Below are 19,641 nucleotides of genomic sequence, written 5' to 3'. Positions count from 1 at the left end.
CTGGAGGCTGGGGCTTAAGAAGGTAATATGCCCCTCCCACAAATTCAGGCTGACTTTTCAGCCTTCCACTTATGGGAGAGGCTTAACTGTGATGAGTGGGTGAAGCGCTTCCCCTGACCTAGCTGGCTGTGTTGTGCCGGAAGCCAGGAGCGAGGGTAAGCCTAGTAGTGGGCAAAAATAAACGAGGAGAGCAGAGTAGTGACCAAAAGCCTTCAAAACCACCCAGAGAGCAAGATTACAAAATGCCTGGGAAATCTCAACATGCGGGTTCGGGATGTATCTCGTGAAGCAAGAAGAGCGCCACCTACCCAAGCATTTAACCCGTGCGCCGAGACCCCGTTTTCGATGCTGAGGGCGCAGCTCCAGTTCAGAGCGAGTGTCCCGTGGTGGCCAGCGGGTTACGACCGAGACCTGAGGCCAGCGTTATGATGTGGGCCACAAAACTGGATTGATGACAGGGGCCCCCAACGCCAAGGAAGCAGCGGGGCCTCTGGGGAGGCCATTGCAACGGGGCCAGCAATTGACGGGGGACCATGACTGGGCACCAATCGTTGGAGGTTTTAAAACCTGACCTCCGAGGATGGTCCATGCTGATTGGCCTTCGTGGAAGGGAGCCAGAGGCCACAAAGGTCATGGGCCCAGGACAACTGTCGCACCGGCAACCCCTAACGTTTAGGGGAGGTGCTGGTGAACTCACCTGGCCCGAGGAACCCGCAAAACCCGAGATACACGGCTGCCCTAACAATCAAACTAGGAGAGTGGCCAAAAAGGAAATCCATCCAGCGCGGACGAGAGTCGCCCAAACATCTCACCGGAGACAGGCTGCGCGCCACCTACCCGCATGGCGCAGTGCTGTCTCCCCGCTAGGTACAGCTTGATGGTGTTAAATGACAGCCTGAGATTTGCAGTGACAGTGGGCTATGAACGCCAGGGTGTAGGAGACATCGTTCAAGCCACCTGCGGGTGGGACCTTGAAAAACTTTGGAAACCTTGACGCCGGCTTGGTAGTTTCCTGATGGTACGGGAAAACCTCTGAGCGTTTCAGGCAAATATATTGGATCCTGACCGATTCAGGCAAATGCGAACAACCTGTGGGAAATAAGACCTGAGCGATTTCAGGGAAATACGTGACCTGAGTGAATCAGGAAAATACATAGTAACATAATAACATAGTACATAAGGCCGAAAAAGACATTTGTCCATCCAGTTCGGCCTGTCATCCTGCAAGTTGATCCAGAGGAAGGCAAAAAACCCCTGTGAGGTAGAAGCCAATTTTCCTCATTTCAGGGGAATATAAAATTCCTTCCCGACTCCAATCAGGCAATCAGAATAACTCCCTGGATCAACGATCTCTCTAGTAGCTATAGCCTGTAAAATTAATACATACACCCTGGAAATACCGACAACCTGAAGAGACAGGAAAATACAAACCTGAGCGATTCAGGGAAATACATGACCTGAGTGATTTCAGGGAAAATACGTAAAACCTGAGCGATTCAGGGGAATACATAAAACCCAAGCGATTCAGGGAAATGAGACCTGGGGTGCGTCAGAAACCCCCCCCCCCCCTCCCCGGAAACCCCCCCAAAAATATATACATATTTCCCCCCTTTTTTTTTATATATATATTTTTTTTTTTTTTTTTTATGGAGGTGCGTAAAGCCGCCACCCGGCTCGACCTTACCTGAAACCTGGCACCGTGGAATAACCAGACACGGAGACGCCCTGTGACACAATTGAGGAAGGATCGAAATTCCGGTGGCCTGAGGCCCTGCTTACCTGAAATAAACTAGCGTTGGTACGAGACCCGGAGAGAGGTGTGATCTGGTGGCACTGGAATGAAGCGACGGAGAACCAGGATGCAGCCTGGGCATCATGGCCAACTGCTGGATGACCCTGAACTGCCAGAATCAGGGCCTGAAGTCGCGCTGCATGCAACAAGACCTGTGGGAAACAGAAATCCAGACGTGCCGGACACGAACCGGGTAACCAGGAACCAGCCGGACCCTGCTGAGAAACCCCCGAGCGTTCCAGGCAGACGCATGGAACCTGAGCGATTCAGGCAAATACATTGAATCCTGAGCTTACCTACACCTTTCGGGGAGGATGACAGGCCTGGGTGAACCAGGAGGCAGAGGTAGGAATGAGCCTGGGCGAACCAGGAGACAGAAGAAGGTGCGTGCCTGGACGAACCAGGAGGCAGAAGAAGGTGCGTGCCTGGACGAACCAGGAGGCAGAGGTAGGTATGAGCCTGGACGAACCAGGAGGCAGAGGTAGGTATGAGCCTGGACGAACCAGGAGGCAGAGGTAGGTATGAGCCTGGACGAACCAGGAGACAGAGGTAGGTATGAGCCTGGACGAACCAGGAGACAGAGGTAGGTATGAGCCTGGACGAACCAGGAGACAGAGGTAGGTATGAGCCTGGACGAACCAGGAGACAGAGGTAGGTATGAGCCTGGACGAACCAGGAGACAGAGGTAGGTATGAGCCTGGACGAACCAGGAGACAGAGGTAGGTATGAGCCTGGACGAACCAGGAGACAGAGGTAGGTATGAGCCTGGACGAACCAGGAGACAGAGGTAGGTATGAGCCTGGACGAACCAGGAGACAGAGGTAGGTATGAGCCTGGACGAACCAGGAGACAGAGGTAGGTATGAGCCTGGACGAACCAGGAGACAGAGGTAGGTATGAGCCTGGACGAACCAGGAGACAGAGGTAGGTATGAGCCTGGACGAACCAGGAGACAGAGGTAGGTATGGGCCTGGACGAACCAGGAGACAGAGGTAGGTATGGGCCTGGACGAACCAGGAGACAGAGGTAGGTATGGGCCTGGACGAACCAGGAGACAGAGGTAGGTATGGGCCTGGACGAACCAGGAGACAGAGGTAGGTATGGGCCTGGACGAACCAGGAGACAGAGGTAGGTATGGGCCTGGACGAACCAGGAGACAGAGGTAGGTATGGGCCTGGACGAACCAGGAGACAGAGGTAGGTATGGGCCTGGACGAACCAGGAGACAGAGGTAGGTATGAGCCTGGACGAACCAGGAGACAGAGGTAGGTATGAGCCTGGACGAACCAGGAGGCAGAGGTAGGTGCGTGCCTGGGCGATCCAAGAGGCAGAGGTAGATGCGTGCCTGGGCGATCCAGGAGGCAGAGGTAGGTGCGTGCCTGGGCGATCCAGGAGGCAGAGGTAGGTGCGTGCCTGGGCGATCCAGGAGGCAGAGGTAGGTGCGTGCCTGGGCGATCCAGGAGGCAGAGGTAGGTGCGTGCCTGGGCGATCCAGGAGGCAGAAGTAGGTAGTAGATGAGACAGCAGTATATCACGTGAAGCATAGATATATAACATGTGGCACTGTCGCCCATAGAGTAGAAGACTGCGGTGAGCGTATGGTGACCGCTGAATGGGTATGGCGAGTAATGATGGCCTGGACTACTTGTGGTGAGACCCCCGATTTTTTTTTTTTTTTTTTTTTAACCCGTGCTAACCTGGTCCCTTCCAGCCCAGCGGAATGAGGAACCAAGGATGACTGCCTCGCTCCCGCACGGCGGGAGTGCGTATGAAATGGCTGGAGATTGGAACCTACCGATTAACTTGTAGATCTATTTAAATTTCTTTATACAATAAAATAAAATTTTATTATATAAATTTTTTTTTTTTTTTTTTAAATATATTGTAAGAGAATGTCTGGAGTGGTAGTGGATGGAAGATACGTACCACCGGGGGTCGTGGCCCTGGTGGAGTAAGAGCAGGGTGGGTGTCTGTTCCCCACGGACCACCACGGGTGGACAGGTTTGAGTTGTTGGTGTCAGTCTACACTGATCCTGGCAGGTTGGTTATCTCTGGCCTTAGTTGGGTAGGGAAGGAGTTAATCCTTCACTATGCTTGCTGGGTGTGGTCTGCCTGCTACACCCAGGGCTGTGAATATAGGTTTGATGCTCACTGACTGTGGGGCTGCTGATGAAGTGTGGTCTCCTGTCTCACTGCAGGAAGCTGTATGGGAGGCTGATCGCTCGGTCGGGCTGAGCGCTGTAGTCCGCTCGTCTACCAAGGACTGCCCAATTGCTGCAGGCTCAGCGAAGGACCAAAAGAAGGGGATCCTGTGGCCGGAGCCAATCCCTTGTCCAGGCCGACACGTGGCCTGTCTAACTTGCATGAACTTGGACAAACCCACCCCATGACAAGGTGTAGTACTGACCACGGATGTGAGAGACTGTGTGAACAGGCACCAAGACACCTGCAGCGTTTGGGGATCCTTTGTGGGAGGTGGGGGTTTATGGACATTGCTGTTGTGTTGAATTGCACAGTTTTGATGTGATGCACTGGAGTGAATAAAAGAGCACGGTTTGGACACAAAGCCTGTCTCCTGAGCCTCTATACTGCCACCGCTATCATCTGCCTACCAGAGCAAACCCCCACAATATATATATATATATATATATATATATATATATATATATATATAATTTTTTTTTTTTTTTTTTTTTTTTTTTTTTTGGAGGGCATGGCCTGACGTTGCCCGGGGGCTAGATACCCCTGCTTTGGCCGTAGACCTAATGGGAACACTAAATACAATAAAATATATTCACCAGGATCCAGATTTCAGCAGTATAGACACAAGCTTCTGTGACATCATGCTACACTATGAATATATATACTATAAACAAACATCTGCTGATAGCCTGTCTATCATGAAGAAGGATCCACAGGAAAAATGACCCAACAATTAGAGCTTAATTCCCTTAACAAAAGAGTCATGGTGCATAGTGATTTTTACTTTGACAGGGTTTCTGATGTACATTTATGGGCCCAGGCCTGACGGAAGTATTCCAAGCTGGAACGCACGCCGCACACGCGACCAGGCCCAGACCCGGCCGAGGGACTCCGGCGTGCGCTCCAAGCCGGAACGCACGCCGACCACGTGACCCGGCCCATGCCTTGCGGCGGATTTCCGGCGTGCGCTCCACGCTGGAACGCACGCCGGCTTGCAGTGGGGCCTGAGGTGAGGACGGGGAGGCCGTGTGGAGAGGGGGATCTGCCGGCCAGACCCTGCCCCCCCTGCTATCTCGGGAGGAAGTTGGAGGGGAACACAGGGAGGGAACCAAGGAAGGAGACAAGAAGCAATTTGGTGCGGACATGAGAATTGGCACGCGTTCCACGCTGGAACGCATGCCAACTCGGGGAGCCGGGAGTACGTGACCGCGGCTGATGGAGCCCTTGTGGCGCATTGTTTGCGCAAAATTACCTCTCCTGAAGACGTGACGGCAGCGTATGAAAACGAAACCAAACGAACCGAACCGAACCAGATGAAAGCTACTCACAACATGCACAGATGCAGCACCAGAGCAGGCGACTCCCTATCCAGAATGTGAACAGAAGCGCCCTGAGGAGCTGGAGGCTGGGGCTTAAGAAGGTAATATGCCCCTCCCACAAATTCAGGCTGACTTTTCAGCCTTCCACATGTTTACTGTGTAAAAATAAAAAAAAATGAAAAAAAATAGACATATTGGGCCTGCACGCGAGGAAGATGGCCGCTTGAGTTTGCAGCTCCGCCAGACCAGAGCCTATATAGTGACTGAACCCTAGCATACAACTGTCTACACTTCACAATCAGTGGCTCTACAACTCCCTAAGATGCCCAAGAGAAGGAAAAACATGACAGGTCTGAAGAAAATACTGGACTCACCTCCTTCCTCCCTGGCATCTGAACCGGCCCCGCCGGCAGATAGAGGAGACGCTCATCTTCCACCACAACGCTACAGTGGGTCAGTGCCTCCAAGTTACGACAGGATCGAGGTGGCAGGGCCAGAAGACCCGAGAGGTCTACTGTCGAGCCCGCTCAGAGACCTCTTACTATGAGGCAGTGGCCATATTGAGCCTGAACCCGGAATACAGAGTGTGCTCTGTCACAACACCCAGGCCCCATGGCTCGCAATCCACTGCGCACCCAGATGAAAGATCGGAGGGTGAGACTTTATATTTTTCTTCTACTGACTCAGATCCCTCTGTGGTATTTGATGACCTGCCTGTGTCCAATAAGGCAGTAACCAAATTCTCACTTAAATTGATGCTACAGGCCCTCAGACCCACCCTACATGACACAATAAGGCAACTCATATTGCCAGTTAATGCTGCCATAAGAGAGGTGGAAATCCGGGTTAATCATGTGGAAAACAAGATGGGGGAACTGGTCTCTTCATATAAGGACTTAATAGACGCACACTATGGCCTTATGAGTGAGATTAAACTACTACAAAGAAAGATGGCCGACCTAGAAGACAGGCCACGCCGCGACAATGTTAAGCTAAGGGGATTCCCTGAATCTGTACTACCACCAGACCTTCCAGCCTATCTCCAGGCTTTTCTGCCACACTGCACACCAGTGGACCTCATCATAGACAGGATTCATAGAGTGACATAGGCTAAATACCTTGCGGACACGATGTTCTCACCCGAGTGCACTTTTTTCATGTCAAAGAACAACTACTACAGGCAGCAAGGAAATATACTCCTCTACCTGAACCGCACCAAATGGTCACACTTTATTCTGACCTGTCAGTGGCCATTCTACAGCTGCACAGAGGATTTGCCCCCATTACTGCTACATTGAAGGAACATCACATCATGTACCGTTGGGGGTTCCCTACACGCTTAATTATCAAGCATGACAATGCCCTGAATGTGATCAAAACACAAGCAGAGAGAGCCACTCTCTTCCCAAAATTGTAGATCAATATCTCTTCGGATTCACAATGAGGTTCTCCTCCTGCACATACTGCCTTGGATTGGCATTAACTGGCACAGTAAGTTTTTTTTTTTTGTTGTTTTTTTTTCAGGTGCTGCATGGTGCACGTATGTTCTAGCTCAAGCTGAACTTTACCCCCCACTCCTTCAGGATGATTACTGGAAAAAGAGATACATGCCATCCGGCTTACAAGTCTCGACAACCTCTTATCTCTATGGAGGGGGATTATTTTGTGTTTGACCTATTGTTTGTATTGCAATTGTTCCTTTTTAACATTTCAACCACAGGTTTATTGTTTAGCTAGGCTTTCAAGTACACTCATGGTAGTCTCACAGGTCGACACTTGGAAGACAGCGTGGGACTGGAAACAAAGGAAACCGCAATATCTTATCACTTCCCGAATGAGCTACCATGGTACTATATATTGCCTCCTTGAACACAAATGAACACAAATGTGGTCTGAAGCCCTAAACTTAAAATGTGATATTTTTTTTGCTCAGGAATCCCACATTGTCTCTAAAGACTCCTACCACATTGAACATCTTGGATTCCCGGAAATATTTCAGTCCCATTATGCGCAATGTCCTGAACGTGCACGCACGCCGGGCATGCACCATGGTGACTTATTCCTGGAAGAAGTCATCATGGCGCATGCGCGGTGGCGTGCGCGTTCAGGACATTGCACGGCCCCGCCGGGAGAGAATCTTCAGTCTTCTGTGCAAGCGCGGCTCAGCGGGATTCGACAGGGGAGGTGGCTGTAACCAGGGGAGACAAAAAGACAACATCAGGTAAGAGGGGACTTATTTTCTGAAAAAGGGTGGGAATTGCGTAATAAAATGTATTTAGAAAAATTATCATTGTCAAATCATTAACAGATTTAACAGTGATCATTAAGATTGGAATACCCTTTTAAATTCCAAATTTTGGTACAGGTAGCTACCGCAAGACAAGGAGGCAGCAGGACTGCATGCTTGAAACAACGGGAAGTGTACTGGAAATTTTAACTCAACACTCTCGCGCCACAAGGTCTAAATAAAGATTTTGATTTTTGTATTCTATGATTCTTCCTGTTTTGGGCACTATGTGTATTGCACCATATGATAATGATTGTAATACAAAAATGTATTCTTTGTTATTAACCCCCATCTTTTTACCCTTATCTCTCTACAGACGTAGTGACCCCACTCAGCCAGGTAGTATATGTCTAAGTAATGGTAATTAGAGATGAGCGAATTTTTCAAAAATTCGATTCGCCGGTTCGCCAATTTTTTTTTGAAAAATTTGGGTCGATCCAAATAAATTACGTAAAAAAACTGCAATTTCATGGCTGAAGAGAGCCTTTATAGTGGTGTAAAACACTGTGCCCTGCAGTAACAGGCATATTGAGTCTACTTTGGTAGTGAAATAAAACTGTGATTCCGTATGACATGCAGATGAATCACTGCACACTTCACTTTTTTGGGCAGTCACAGGGCCAAAACTGACCAGATAATGAACTCAGCCTTACAGGTCAATGTTAGCGCCAAGAAGAAGCTAACTCCTTTTACACTGTCATCAGCTGATTCCACATAGATGTCTACAGAACCTGTTCTATTAATCGCTTATACAAGTAGAGCCCCCCGACAAAGTAGACAGGGTGTCAGCAGTAAGTTTGTGTTGCCGTCACTGATTATTTTGCCCTTCCTCTGATCCGTCAGAACAATATCCCATAAAAAGAGGATCCTGTCTGTGGAGCATCCTCCTTCACTCGGTTAGCATTTGGTCAGTAATCCATCAGTATTGCTAATGCCAAAAAAAAACCACGAGGGGATCCAAAACAGAGATGACACGTGAACGGAATAGTTGCATGTCTTCTGTGTTTTGTACCCACTCCTGCTTTTGGCTACCAAATCACAAGCCAATTCTTTTATTTTTTTGAATGGGGGAGAAAAAACGTTTATTTAACAATCAGGATATTAACACACACAAAATAGAACACAGAAGGGGCAAAACCAAATGATTTAAAAGACAAACTAGAAAAACAAAGTGCTTCATCAACAAGAATGGATTGACGACCAGTGTCGGGGTGACCACAATGGTAATGCATACGGATCAAGAAATGTATGGAGTGATATTTTTCGTTTTAGTAACCAAGTCTGCCACACCTCCATACAAGCTTTGCCCTCCAAGGCCCTACTTTCTCATTTTGAAGAGGAGGAACCACCCCTTCTCCCTTACAGCTTCAAACAGCTGCTTGACGCGGCTCGGCTACTCATTCTAAAGTTTTGGTTCCAGACTTCCCTCTCATCAATTGAGCAATGGAAACAGAAGATAGACCAGCTCTATTGTTTCGAGGAAATGTCTGCATGGGAATCCTGTACTCATGCTCAATTCATGAAACATTTGTGTCTGTGGTCTGCTCACAGATTCTCCCCTTTCACTAATTAGCTGATATTTCATACTTGAACGCTCCACCTACACCCTAAATCCCCTGTCAGTCAAACCCAAAGTCTTTCTCTCTGAGGCTTTATGGGATTTTGCTTTCGTTCCAATTAAGCAAAGAAGTCTTGTCTATGTAGTATTAACCACGCGATAATATGCTCTATAATTGTTTGAAGATGATTCACGCTCTGTCATTAACATTTCCTGTGCATAAGAAATCTGACTTTATGTATCTCAGGTTGATCCTGGCTGTGTACAAACCTAGTAATGTGTTACTCTGTTAACTATTTTGGTAAATAAAAATGTATACATAAAAAAAAAAGAAATGTATGGGGTTATGGCTGATAACTGGAGGACAGTCCAGCAAACAAGCCGACTCCAGCTCATTCTGTGACGAGCTGGGTTGCTGATAAGTGGATTCTGAAGTGTCTGAAGAAATGTGAGTAAAGACATTGGAATAAATTGTCCACTTCCTCCGTGACCTCGTCCTTGATTTATGAATATCATTCCATAAAGTCTTGAAGTCCTCTGTGTGGGTGGCATAAGAAATGTCCATGCAAGTTTCGAAGGGCACAGAGAAAACAAGCTCCGAGGCCGACACTGATTCAGACACGTCATACCTGGTACACATCGCTGCTAGCCAAGTAAGGTCCTGAGAACTGATCACCAGTAGAGTTGAGCAGACACCTGGATTTCGGGTTCGGCAGGTTCGGCCGATCTTGAAAAAAAGAATCGGATTCGGGACCCGAACTTGACCCCGAACCCCATTGAAGTCAATGGGGACCCAAACTTTTGAGCACTAAAATTGCTGTAAAAATGTCATGGAAAGAGCTAGAGGGCTCCAAAAGGCAGCAAAATGTGCTTAAGAGCATGGCAAATACTCTGCAAACAAATGTATATAGGGAAATGAATAAAAAAAACATAAAAGACCTTAAAAAAATAAAAATTAGGAATGATGTAGGAGGAAGAGGTTGAGGAGGTGGTGAATGGGTGGATGTGGCCGTGTAGGCTCACGTGGCGGTCTAGGTGGAAGCGGCGGCGAAGGAGGAATAGTTAGCCAACACAGATGTGTGTTATTTTGCATTTTTACATATCGGTATCCCCCAAAATATTGGGACATATAAAAAAATTAAGGAATAAGTGCACTTGAGTACAAGGATGGATGGTTGAGGCTGTTAGAACTGTCTATTCTGCACAAGATACAGACAAGTCCTGAGGGATCCAAGCCTGGTTCATTTTAATGAACGTGAGCTTGTCCACGTTGGCTGTGGACAGGCAGCTGTGTTTGTCTGTAATGACGCCTCCTGCCGTGATAAATACACGTTCAGTGAGTACACTTGCTGCAGGGCAGGCCAGCACCTCCAAGGCATATAGTGCAAGCTCTGGCCATGTGGACAATTTGGAGACCCAGAAGTTGAATGGGGCAGAACCATTAGTCAGTACGTGTAGTTGTGTGCACAGGTACTGTTCTACCATGTTGTTCAAATGCTGCCTCCTGCTAACATGCTTCATATCAACAGTTGTGGACGGTTGTTGCGGCGAGGTGACAAAGATTTTCCACATGTCGGTCGGGAATGCTCTCAGGAGCACGTCTACCAGTGTGCGCCTGTAGTCGCGCATCTTCCGATCACGCTCCAGTGAGGGAATTAAGGATGGCACATTGTCTTTGTAATGGGGATCCAGCAGGGTGGCCACCCAGTAGTCAGCACACGTTAAAATGCGGGCAACTCTGCAGTCATTGCGCAGGCACTGCAGCATGTAGTCGCTCATGTGTGCCAGGCTGCCCAGAGGAAAGGACAAGCTGTCCTCTGTGGAAGGCGTATCGTCTGCGTCCTCCGTATCCCCCCAGCCACTCACCAGTGATGGGCCCGAGCTGCGTTGGATGCCACGCAGCTGTAAACATACTTCATCCCCATCCTCCTCCTCATCCTCCTCCTCCTCCAGTAGTGGGCCCCGGCTGGCCAAATTTGTACCTGGCCTCTGCTGTTGCAAAAATCCTCTTTCTGAGCCACTTCTAAAAGACTGGCCTGAAAGTGTTAGAGATGACCCCTCTTCCTCCTCCTCGTCCTGGGCCACATCCTCTTCCATCATCGCCCTAAGTGTTTACTCAAGGAGACATAGAAGTGGTATTGTAATGCTGATAACGGCGTCATCGCTACTGGCCATGTTGGTGGAGTACTCGAAACAGCGCAACAGGGCACACAGGTCTTGCATGGAGGCCCAGTCATTGGTGGTGAAGTGGTGCTGGTCCACAGTGTGACTCACCCATGCGTGCTGCAACTGAAACTACACTATGGCCTGCTGCTGCTCGCAAAGTCTCTCCAGCATGTGCAAGGTGGAGTTCCACCTGGTAGGCACATCGCATATGAGGCAGTGAGCGGGAAGGCCGAAGTTGTGCTGTAGAGCAGAGAGCCGAGCGGCGGCAGGATGAGAATGCCGTAAGCACGCACAGATGGTCCGCACTTTATGCAGCAGCTCAGACATGTCGGGGTAGTTGTGAATGAATTTCTGCACCACCAAATTCAGCACATGCACCAGGCAAAAGAGGTGCATCAAACCAGCTAGTCCCAGAGCTGCAACGAGATTTTGCTCATTATCGAACACCACCAGGCCGGGCTTGAGGCTCACTGGCAGCAACCACTCGTCGGTCTGTTGTTCTATACCCCGCCACAACTCCTGAGCGGTGTGGGGCCTGTCCCCCAAACACATTAGTTTCAGAACAACCTGCTGACGTTTACCCCTGGCTGTGATGAAGTTGCTAGTGAAGGTCTGTCACTGACCGGATGAGGAGGTGGTAGAAGAGGATGAGGAAGCTGAGTAGGAAGAGGAGGCAACAGGAGGCAAAGAATGATGCCCTGCGATCCTTGGTGGCGGAAGGACGTGCGTCAAACAGCTCTCCGCCTAGGGCCCAACCACCACTACATTTACCCAGTGTGCAGTTAGGGAGATATAGCCCTTTTGAAGGTGCTTACTCCACTGCAGCCTGTGTCTCGCATGTAGATGCCTGGTCATGCAGGTTATGCTAAGGTTCAGAACGTTAATGCCTCGCTTCAGGCTCTGATGGCACAGCGTGCAAACCACTTGGTTCTTGTCGTCAGCACATTGTGTGAAGAAGTGCCATGCCAGGGAACTCCTTGAAGCTGCCTTTGGTGTGCTCGGTCCCTGGTGACGGTGGCCAGTAGCAGGCAAACTGTTTTGGCGATGGCTGCTCAGCTTTTGCACCCTTCTCCCGCTTTTGCTACGCTGTTGGATCGGTCTCACCACTGCCTCTTCCTCCGAACTCTGAAAGTCAGTGGCACGACCTTCATTCCATGTGGGGTCTAGGACCTCATTGTCCCCTGCATCGGCTTCTCCCCAGTCTTCCTCCCTGACCTCCTTTTCGGTCTGCACACTGCAGAAAGACGCAGCAGTTGGCACCTGTGTTTCATCATCATCAGAGTCGTGCTGAGGTGGTATTCCCATGTCCTCATCAGGAAACATAAGTGGTTGTGCGTCAGTGCATTCTATGTCTTCCACCCCTGGGGAAGGGCTAGGTGGATGCCCTTGGGAAACCCTGCCAGTAGAGTCTTCAAACAGCATAAGAGACTGCTGCATGACTTTAAGCTCAGACAGGTTCCCTGATATGCACGGGGGTGATGTGACAGACTTATGGGCATTGGTTTCAGGTGCCACCTGTGCGCTTTCTGCAGAAGACTGGGTGGGAGATAATGTGAACGTGCTGGATCCACTGTCGGCCATCCAATTGACTAGCGCCTGTACTTGCTCAGTCCTTACCATCCTTAGAACGGCATTAGGCCTGACCAAATATTGCTGTAGATTCTACTGGGACCTGAGGTAGTAGGTTCAGTAGGACGTGTAGCTGTGGCAGAACGGCCACGTCCTCTCCCTGCACCAGAGGCTCCACTAACACCACCACCACGACCATGACTGCTTCCCTTATTAGATGTTTGCCTCATATTTAGCTTTTACAAAGCAAAGTAAAAAAGTGGTTAAGTCTGTTAAAAATAATTACCGCCAACAAAAACCCTGATGTAGGGTATTGCACAAATTTTTTTTAAACTCTATATGATAGCTGTATTTGAGGCCTAAATGTGACAATCACTTATGCACGTCTTATCCCAGATGTGCAGTATATCAGAGGGTTTTTTCACCCCAGTAACCAAAAAGCCGAATTTCTGGCCTAAATGTGACACTCACTTATGCATGTCTTATCCCAGATGTGCAGTATATTAGAGGGTTTTTTCACCCCAGTAACCAAAAAGCAGTATTTCTGGCCTAAATGTGACAGTCACTTGTGCACGACTAATCCCAGATATGCAGTATATTAGAGGGTTTTTTAACCCCAGTAAGCAAAAATATGTATTTCAGATGTGCAGTATATTAGAGGGTTTTTTCACCCCAGTAAGCAAAAAGATGTATTTCTGGCCTAAATGTGACACTCACTTATGCATGTCTTATCCCAGATGTGCAGTATATTAGAGGGTTTTTTCACCCCAGTAACCAAAAAGCAGTATTTCTGGCCTAAATGTGACAGTCACTTGTGCACGACTAATCCCAGATATGCAGTTTATTAGAGGGTTTTTTAACCCCAGTAAGCAAAAAGATGTATTTCAGATGTGCAGTATATTAGAGGGTTTTTTCACCCCTGTAACCAAAAAGCCGTATTTCTGGCCTAAATGTGACAGTCACTTATGCTTGTCTAATCCCAGATGTGCTGTATATTAAAGGGTTTTTTCACCCCAGTAACCAAAAAGCCATATTTCTGGCCTAAATGTGACAGTCACTTATGCATGTGTAATCCCAGATGTGCAATATATTAGAGGGCATTTTCACCACAGTATGCCAAAGCTGTATTTCTGGCCTAAATGTGACAATCCGTTATGCATGTGTAATCCCAGATGTGCAGTATATTAGAGGGTTTTTTCACCCCAGTAACAAAAAAGCCGTATTTCTGGACTAAATGTGACAGCCACTTATGCTTGTCTAATCCTAGATGTGCAGTATATTAGAGGGTTTTTTCACCTTAGTAACCAAAAAGCCTTATTTTTGGCCTAAATGTGACACTCACTTATGCATGTCTTATCCCAGATGTGCCGTATATTAGAGGGTTTTTTCACCCCAGTAACCAAAAAGCCGTATTTCTGGCCTAAATGTGACAGTCACTTATGCTTGTCTAATCCCAGATGTGCAGTATATTAGAGTTTTTTTTACCCCAGTAACCAAAAAGCTGAATTTCTGGCCTAAATGTGACAGTCACTTATGCACGACTAATCCCAGATATGCATTATATTAGAGGGTTTTTTCACCCCAGTAAGCAGAAAAATGTATTTCTGGCCTAAATGTGACACTCGTGCATGTGTTATCCCAGATGTGCAGTATATTAGAGGGATTTTTCACCCCAGTAACCAAAAAGCCGTATTTCTGGCCTAAATGTGACAGTCACGTATGCTTGTCTAATCCCAGATGTGCTGTATATTAAAGGGTTTTTTCACCCCAGTAACCAAAAAGCCATATTTCTGGCCTAAATGTGACAGTCACTTATGCATGTGTAATCCCAGATGTGCAATATATTAGAGGGCATTTTCACCACAGAATGCCAAAGCTGTATTTATGGCCTAAATGTGACAATCAGTTATGCATGTGTAATCCCAGATGTGCAGTATATTAGAGGGTTTTTTCACCCCATTAACCAAAAAGCCGTATTTCTGGACTAAATGTGACAGCCACTTATGCTTGTCTAATCCTAGATGTGCAGTATATTAGAGGGTTTTTTCACCTTAGTAACCAAAAAGCCTTATTTTTGGCCTAAATGTGACACTCACTTATGCATGTCTTATCCCAGATGTGCAGTATATTAGAGGGTTTTTTCACCCCAGTAACCAAAAAAACATATTTCTGGCCTAAATGTGACAGTCACTTATGTTTGTCTAATCCCAGATGTGCAGTATCTGAGTAATCCCAGCTGTGCAGTATATTAGAGGGTTTTTTCACCCCAGTAACCAAAAAGCCGTATTTCTGGACTAAATGTGACAGCCACTTATGCATGTCTTATCCCAGATGTGCAGTATATTAGAGGGTTTTTTCACCCTAGTAACCAAAAAGATGTATTTCTGGCCTAAATGTGACAGTCACTTATGCATGTCTTATCCCACATGTGCAATATATTAGAGGCTATTTTCACCACAGTATGCCAAAGCCATATTTCTGGCCTAAATGTGACAATCACTTATGCACATGTAATCCTAGATGTGCAGTATATCAGAGGCTTTTTTCACCACAGTATGCCAAAGCCGTATTTCTGGCCTAAATGTGACAATCACTTATGCAAGTGTAATCCCATATGTGCAGTATATCTGAGGCTTTTTTCACCCCAGTATGCCAAAGCTGTATTTCTGGCCTAAATGTGACAATCACTTATGCACGTGTAATCCCAGATGTGAACTATATTTAACAGATGTATTGTTTTAACCCCAGTAAGCAAAAAGTTGTATTTCTGGACTTGGAGACATGCAGATAGCCTGTGCTGGTGCACTATCGTTGCATAAAATGGCTGCCAATTATGTACTGATATTGACTAACTGAAGGAAAACAAGTTTGTTTTCAGTAGTAGTTGGCTCAGGACAGGCTTAAAAACTTGTGCACTGCACCCACAAAACACATTTGCTGTAGATCGCTAAGAACAAAAAACAGTTATTGATAAGATTTCTCCTTCATCTCTCCCTCACAGCAGCTGTAGCCTCTCCCTACTCTAATCCGAGCAGAGTGACGAGCGGCGCTACGTGACTCCAGCTTAAATAGAGGCTGGGTCACATGCTGCAGTTGGCCAATCACAGATGGCCTTCTGGGGCAAGTAGTATGACGCCTGTTGATTGGCTGCTTTGCAGCCTTTCAAAAACCGCCATAAAAATCGCAGAACCCAAACTTTTACGTAAATTTTGGGTTCTGGTCCGGGTGCGAAAACCCTAAAGTTTGGTACAAACCTGAACTTTACAGTTCGGGTTCGCTCAACTCTAATCACCAGCTTACCCAAACAGTAAAAGTTTCTTTGGAACCACGTCCCTACTATAGCCATGAGCGTCTTGGAGCCATTATACAGGAAGAGCAGAAGGCAAGTAAATGTCTTTGGTAACACCTCCAATAGATCATCCTCTGTGTGCGTCGGACAGAACCAACTTGTCCACACAATCCGGTCCTTTGTGCTTGCCTTAGTGAGTGGAGGCTTTGATGAAATCTGTATGAGCACAGCCAGTGGACCTCTGTCCTTTCCTTTGAGTCCAGGTAAACAGGAATATTTGGCTTTTAGGTTCAGCTCTGAGCCAACTTCAATGGAAAACCCCTTCTGCTTCTTGGCAGCTATGTGGGCAGAGAGGTGCTGGAATACTCTTTCAGTCTAGTGTATGAGAAACTACACATTGGTGTCACGCTGTACAGAGTCCATTGTTTTTGAAGGAGCAAAGCAGCCTGTGTAGGCTCAAGAGTTTCCTACAAGGGGGTGCGCTGCGGGTTTTTTCTTTTAGACAAGCTTTGCAATGCAGACCGTAGACGTGCAGAGGTCAAGCTTCTGGGAGGATACCTCGAGCTATGAAAATGACTGATCCTTCGTGCCGATGACCTTCTTCTGGCGGTTAACACCCCATTGGTTGGTGTTTGCATCCTTGTGATAAATGATGTTCCCGTTCACTGACTGTAAACATAGATATTGACAGACAAAAGTATCAAACTCTGCTGCCATCTTTCTAGGCGCCATGTCTCCAGTCCCCTGACCAGCCAGATTTACCAGCATCTGTTCCTGGACATGAAGCAGTGGAATGACATCATTCATTCCGTAGTCCTGGCGACTGACAAATAACGTGGCCTCCTCAAATGGCATGTGCAAACGGCAGGTTTCACTCATGAGCTGCCACTGGCATCAAAGTTACACAGGGGACTACTTGGATCATCAAGAAATCGTTGATGCCCTTTCTCGGTCCAACATATGGAGGGTAAAATTCCAATGGTTGGAAATATTGCATATCAGCCTATGTTGGTGGATGTCGTTCTGACGCTAGAGGTCATGGAGGGTGGGCTTTGCGGTGTACGAGTGACTGAAGTGCATGCAAAGTTTCCTGGCCATTTTTAGGATGTCTTGCAGATGGGTGAAAGACTTCAGGAACTGCTTGACAACCAGATTGAACACGTGTGCCATGCAGAGTGCATGGCTCAGCCGTCCTTGACGCAGCACCGACACTATGTTCTTCCCGTTGTCGGTCACCATGGTTCCAATTTTCAGTTGTCGCAAAGAAAGCCAGGATTTGATTTCTTGATGAAGGACACGGAGCAGTTCCTCCCCTGTGTGACTTCGTTTGCCCAGGCAAACCAGGTGCAGAACCGCGTAAGAGTGATGAGAGGGGTCGCACATGGCTTGCATACACTACATGCCTTCAACATAATTCTTGGATCTCTACATGAAAATAGTGTATTTGATGTAAATCGCAAGAGGGGCATATTTGGAGACATTGACTTCACAAGAGATACAGAGCAGCGGAGTTTACTTTGAAATTAAAAATTTCACCACTACGTAATTTGGCCCATACCACAAAAGGATGTGTACAATCACCCGTAAATAAAAAATAAATAAATAAAAACAGTGTCATATAAAGAATTTCACCACTAAGTAAGTTGTTCCATACCACAAAAGGAGGCATGCATTTGTAACACCCCAAAGTTGTGTTACTCCACGTCTCTACCCCGCTACTATCTCCTAAGAGCCTTTATACTGTCATCTGATGTAATTTATATTATGTCTTCCAGAAATGTGCATACATAACTATGTTAAAAACAATTGTTCGTGTAATTTGCCTGGTTACCTGTAGATAGCAGCAACTCATTGGTAAGTACAGTTTTGTGTTCTGAAGCAGATAATATTGCCCGAAACAACTTCAGAATTCATCCTGCTGCTTTTGTCAGCAGTCACATCATCAATAAATACAAGAGAACCAGTTCCATTGGCAGCCATACATGCCCACGCCATGACACTACCACCACCATGCTTCACTGACGAGGTGGCATGCTTAGGATCATGAGCAGTTCATTTCCTTCTCCATACTCTTCTCTTCCCATCACTCTGGTACAAGTTGATCTTGGTCTTATCTGTCCATAGGATGTTGTTTCAAAACTGTGAAGGCTTTTTTAGATGTGGTTTGACAAACTCTAATCTGGCCTTCCTGTTTTTGAAACTCACCAATGGTTTACATCTTGTAGTGAACCCTCTGTATTCACTCTGGTTAAGTCTTCTCTTGATTGTTGACTTTGACACACATACACCTACCTCCTGGAGAATGTTCTTGATCTGGCCAACTGTTGTGAAGGGTGTTTTCTTCACCAGGAAAATAATTCTTTGGTCATCAACGACAGTTGTTTTCCGTGGTCTGCAGGGTCTTTTGGCGTTGCTGAGCTCATCGATGCGTTCCTTCTTTTTAAGAATGTTCCAAACAGTTGTTTTGGCCACGCCTAATGTTTTTGCTCTCTCTATGATGGGTTTGTTTTGTTTTTTCAGTCTAATGACAGCTCTTTGGATCTCATCTTGAGAGTTGACAGCAACAGATTCCAAATGTAAATATCACACTTGAAATGAACTCTGCACCTTTTATCTGCTCATTGTGATTGGAATAATGAGGGAATAACACACACCTGGTCATGGAACAGCTGAGAAGCCAATTGTCCTATTACTTTTGGTTCTTTAACGAGTGGGAAACACATATGCAAACTGTTGTAATTCCTACACCGTTCACCTGATTTGGATGTATATACCCTCAAATTAAAGCTGACAGTCTGCAGTTAGAGCACATCTTGTTTGTTTAATTTAAAATCCATTGTGGTGGTGTATAGAGCAAAACATTTTACAATTGTTCTGGACCTGACTGTAATTCGGTCCATAGCGCAAAAGGAGGTGTACAATCACCCATCAATTTTCCCGAAGAAAACATGGTTGAAATAAAAAATTTCACCAATGAAAGGATAATGGTATTCGGTTCATACAGAAGAAAGTCTACTATAACACATCAATTTTCCCCCAAAAAGCCTGTTTCCCATAAAAAATTTAACCATTACGTAATTCGGTCCATCCCGAAAAAAGTGCGTCACCACATATAATTGCACTGCTGAACGGCAATTAGGCCCTAATTTTTTTCTATTTTTAGACAACATAAATGGCTTTTCAACAGACAGGTGCAACGCTGGATGGCGAATATATTTTGATTTCGCCAGTTATACACGCCAAACTGGGCTGTAAAATATCTCACTGCACCGGTGAATGGCAATTACGCCCAATTTTTGTTTCTACTTTTACACAAAAGGCTTTTCATCAGATAAGTGCAATGCTAAACGGCGGAAATTTTGCCAATAATACACGGCAAACTTGGCTTTAAAATATGTCACTGCACTGCTGAGTGGCAAAGATATTTTTCCTTTTTCCACTATTACACGGGAAAAGGGCTTT

General features: G+C 46.7%; 1 pseudogene; it reads right to left on the bottom strand.

Moving 5' to 3' along the window:
* Nucleotides 1–9,547: 9,547 nt before the first annotated feature.
* On the bottom strand, nt 9,548–16,817 carry LOC122931469 (annotated as a pseudogene).
* Nucleotides 16,818–19,641: the final 2,824 nt, after the last annotated feature.

The sequence above is a fragment of the Bufo gargarizans genome, chromosome 3, assembly GCF_014858855.1.
Source record: "Bufo gargarizans isolate SCDJY-AF-19 chromosome 3, ASM1485885v1, whole genome shotgun sequence".
Taxonomy (NCBI): Eukaryota; Metazoa; Chordata; class Amphibia; order Anura; family Bufonidae; genus Bufo; species Bufo gargarizans.
The sequence above is the reverse complement of the archived record's forward strand: the minus strand, read 5'-3'. Positions and strand labels throughout refer to the sequence as shown.